Consider the following 4,543-nt stretch of genomic DNA (forward strand, 5'->3'; position numbering starts at 1 on the left):
CTGCCTTGGCGCCGCTCATCATGTAGGATTAGCTAGTGTAAAACTGCGAAATCAATGATTTCGTAACGAAATAACTCACAGTAGCTGATTTCGTAACGAAATGACTCGCAGTAGCTGATTTCGTGACGAAATCATTCGCAGTAGCTGATTTCGTAACGAAATGACTCGCAGTAGTTGATTTCGTAACGAAATGACTTTGTAGACTTGATTTCGTTACGAAATCAATGATTTCGTAACGAAATAACTCGCAGTAGCTGATTTCGTCACGAAATCACTCGCAGTAGCTGATTTCGTAACGAAATGACTCGCAGTAGTTGATTTCGTAACGAAATGACTTTGTAGACTTGATTTCGTCACGAAATCAATCGCAGTAGCTGATTTCGTAACGAAATGACTCGCAGTAGTTGATTTCGTAACGAAATGACTTTGCAGACTTGATTTCGTTACGAAATCAATGATTTCGTAACGAAATCAGTCATGCGACACTTGGCGCCCCATACACGGGAGCGCGCGCAAGCACACACACACACACGCTAGAGCGCGCACATAAAAACGCACGTGCGCGTACACACACATGCGAGCGCACGCACACACACACGCTAGCGTACGCACGCACACGCTGGTGCACGAACGCACACACTGGTGCACGCACGCACACGCTGGCGCACGCACGCACACTCGCTAGCACACGCTAGCAAACACACACACACATGCACGCACACACGCTAGCAAACACACACACGCACACGCGCGGACGCACACACGCGTGCACGCACACACACACGCTAGCAAAAACATACACGCACACACACGCACGCACACACACACGCGCGCACGCACACACGCTCTCTCTTTTTCCTTATTAGTCCAGCGGACAAGCACATAAAAATGGGCACATTGTGCACTTTCGGTTAGAATTGTGAAACTTTGCACACGCATAATAATACAGTACAATAGGTACTGAAGATTTTCTGATATAGTGCCCAGAGCCGTATATACAGATATCCATATACGGCTCTGATAGAGCCAATTGAACAGCGCCACCTGGTGGCGTACAGCGGCCCCTGGCGGGTTAACGGGTATTTTGTTACACCACTCTTTGGGTTTTGGCTATAATTTCAAGATTATTATTCAAGAAATTTATTCAAGAAATAGCTCAAAAGATTCGTAGATATCTATATTAATATTATAGAAACAATTTATTGAGTGTGGTTATCTTTAAGTTGTAATAAAATAAGGTTGAAACAAGGAAATGGTTAAAAATAATGAAAACTTGCATAACTGTTGTTAAAAATTATCTAGTCTGCATGAGCATGCTATATGTCAAAATGTTCATTATTTAGTTGACAAATACACTATGCTAACAAGACTGCACGATGAATTTTGACATATTGATCAGTTTTTATTATGTTTACCCATTTCGTTGTATCAACCTTATTTTATTACAACTTAAAGACACACTTATTTAGCTACACTCCATAAATTGCCTCTAGAATAGATATAGATATCTACAACTCGTTTGAGCTATTTCTTGAATAAATTGGACGAGTATTATTGAAATTATAGCCAAAACCCTAAGAGTGTTATAACGCAATACCAGTTAACACGACAGGGGGTGCTGTGCGCCACCAGATGGCGCTGTTCATTCTGGGCACTATATCAGAAATTCTTCAGGCCCTCGTGTAGTACGCGTGTGCAAAGATTCATAATTCTAACCAAAAGTGCACAATCAATGTGCTTATCCGCTAGAATATATTCCTTATTCTGACTTTTTCCATTCCGCCCTCCATCCCTTCATTTCCTCTCCCATTCTCTCGATGTCTCTTTGTCCACCAGTGACCACTCACGTAGACAAATAAGGGGGGATGTTAAAATATTCCATGCAGTCGTCATGGACTTTACTATAACTGACAGAATACTTATGATAACAAACGTTGTTATTCGTTTCAGCTTTTATACTTGTCATGACAGGCGTCACGCAGACCGTCATGTGAAATTCCCTGCAGCTTTAATTATGAAATCCTCGAGCAATTAATTATTTAATAAAGCGCGCCTTCTGTTGAAACACGACCAATAGACTGAGGGGGGGGGAATAAATAATTAACGTGGCGAGACTCTAGCGGTATGCCGCACGACACGCAAGAAGCGCCACTGAAGACAAATACTATCTCTCTCTCTCTCTCTCTCTCTCTCTCTCTCACCCCCTTCTCTCGCTTTCCCTCTCTCTCTCACTGCGTCTGTCCCCATCTCTCCACTTCTCCCACTTGATCTCTCTCTCCCTCTCGCTCTCTACCACCCTCGCTCTCTCTAGCTTTCCCCGCCCCTCTTTCACTGCGTATGTCTCCGTTTCTATCCTCCATCTCTCTCCATTCTCCCGCTCTCTCTATCCCTATCCCTCTACCACCCTCGCTCTCTCTCGCTTCCCCCTCTCTCCATCCGCCTGTCTCCGTTTCTCTTTCCCATCTCTCCCTTTCTCCCGCTCTTACCTCTCCCTCGCCCCTGCCCACCTCTCTCTCTCACGATATGGCACCGCGGTCTAGCCAGAGCAGACGGATCGATTTACATAAAGTAACTTTAGAGACGAACCGGTTACTGTTCCCACGCGATCGATATTACACCAGCAACCAGTATATATATATATATATATATATATATATATATATATATATATATATATATATCAGGGGTTAATAATGACAAATTTCTCAATATTACATTTGTCATTTATCAATTGACAATTTGTCATTATTAACCGCTGATATATATATATATATACGTATATATGAGTATCAGTCGCGTTACGGGACATATTGTTTTATTGATTTGGTACTCACTCTTCCAGGAGATAACTGCTGGTGGCGGGGAGAGCGAGGGTCGGCTTCACGCCCATGCAGAGTTATCTACAGTTATCTACAACGACGAACAATAAACACTCGCGTTAGTATACGGCTCAAGGCGGAGAGCGCTTGGACGTGTTAGGGGAAATCCGTAGCCGTGGTTTTATAGGAGGATGTGAGGGACGCGCGTGTTCTTTACGTGTGCGAGTACGCAATAGCTCGCGGCTGTGATGTACTCTCGCATACTCGCAACCGTTATTGATCATGCATCTAAATTGGTTTCACCCGACTGTTTTGTGGTTAAACGAGCAGTTTTCACATGGACTGGTACACGTCCATGCTCGTCATAGTTGCTGCTCTCGTGCGTACACAGCCAGCCTACTGTCGCGGTGTTAGACGGAAACAAGCAGATCTTCGCGAGTATACATGTTATCCGTGCCGTGGAGGCGGAGTGGTGGCGGGCGGGGCGAAGTCCGACTGCCGTCTCCGTGCAAAGTAGAGGTGCAAGAGATAACGCGTGCATCTACGCCGCCGCCATAGGTGTTCCGTACGGACGTATTGCCGACAGTGCTGTGCAGCGAGCCGCATAGCCGTGCGCTCCTAGAGGATTCCGTCATTCGAGGTTATATTTCTTCATCCTGCACAACGGCTGCGGCAGATACACGGACACACGCGAACGAACGAACCTGTAAATATCGAGTGTGTGTTTGTGCTTGTGTTTGTCGTGTATGCTTGCGCTTGTGTTAGTGTTTATTGCGTATGCTTGTGCTTGTTGTGTATGCTTGTGTTTGTCATATAGGCTGTGCTTGTCGTGTATGTGTGTGGTTGTGTTAGTGCTTGTCGTGTATGCTTGTGTTTGGCGTGTATGCTTGTATTTGGCGTGTATGCTTGTGTTTGGCGTGTATGCTTGTACTTGTGTTTGGCGTGTATGCTTGTACTTGTGTTTATGTTTGTCGTGCATGATTGTACTTGTGTTTGTGTTTGTCGTGTATGCTTGTGTTTGTGTGTCGTGTATGCTTGTGTTTGTGTGTCGTGTATGCTTGTGTTTGTGTTTGTCGTGTGTGCTTGTGCTTGTTGTGTATGCTTTTGCTTTTGCATGTGTTAGTGTTTGTCTTGTATGCTTGTGTTTGTGTTTGTCTTGTATGCTTGTGTTTGTGTTTGTCTTGTATGCTTGTGTTTGTGTTTGTGTGTCGTGTATGCTTGTGTTTGTGTGTCGTGTATGCTTGTGTTTGTGTTTGTCGTGTGTACTTGTGCTTGTTGTGTATGCTTTTGCTTTTGCATGTGTTAGTGTTTGTCGTGTATGCTTGTGCTTGTGTTTGTGTTTGTGTTTGTCTTGTATGCTTGTGTTTGTGTTTGTGCTTGTCATGTGCGCTGGTGTTTGTCGTGTATGTTTGTGTTTGTCATGTATACTTGTCCTCGTCATATATGCTTGTGATTGTTTGTGCTTATGTTTGTCATGCATGCCTGTGCTTGTGTTTGTGCTTAGGCTTGGCATGTATGTTTGCTTGTGTTTGTACTTATGCTTGCCATGTATGCTGTGCTTTTCGTGTATGGTTGCGCTTGTGGTGTATGGTTATGCTTGTCGTGTATGCGCTTGTCATGTATTCTTATGCTTGCCGTGCATGCTTGTGCTTATGCTAGCCGTGCATGCTTGTGCTTATGCTTGCGCTTGTGTTTGTCTTGTATGCTTGTGTTTGTGTTTGTGT

General features: G+C 44.3%; 2 protein-coding genes across 3 annotated transcripts in view; one reads left to right on the plus strand and one right to left on the minus strand.

The window, feature by feature from the left end:
* Positions 1 to 4,543, minus strand: part of LOC106815887 (two pore calcium channel protein 2-like) — a 32,588-nt gene that overhangs the window by 18,209 nt on the left and 9,836 nt on the right. The gene's annotated exons all lie outside the window — the stretch shown is intronic.
* Positions 3,347 to 4,543, plus strand: part of LOC106815886 (transmembrane protein 45B-like) — a 3,768-nt gene continuing 2,571 nt past the window's right edge. Inside the window, exon 1 of the mRNA XM_014820410.1 lies at positions 3,347 to 3,525. The gene's annotated coding sequence lies outside the window, so the exon portion shown is untranslated. The remainder of the gene's footprint in view (positions 3,526 to 4,543) is intronic.

This window comes from Priapulus caudatus, unplaced genomic scaffold, assembly GCF_000485595.1.
Source record: "Priapulus caudatus unplaced genomic scaffold, Priapulus_caudatus-5.0.1 Scaffold1228, whole genome shotgun sequence".
NCBI lineage: Eukaryota > Metazoa > Priapulida > Priapulimorpha > Priapulimorphida > Priapulidae > Priapulus > Priapulus caudatus.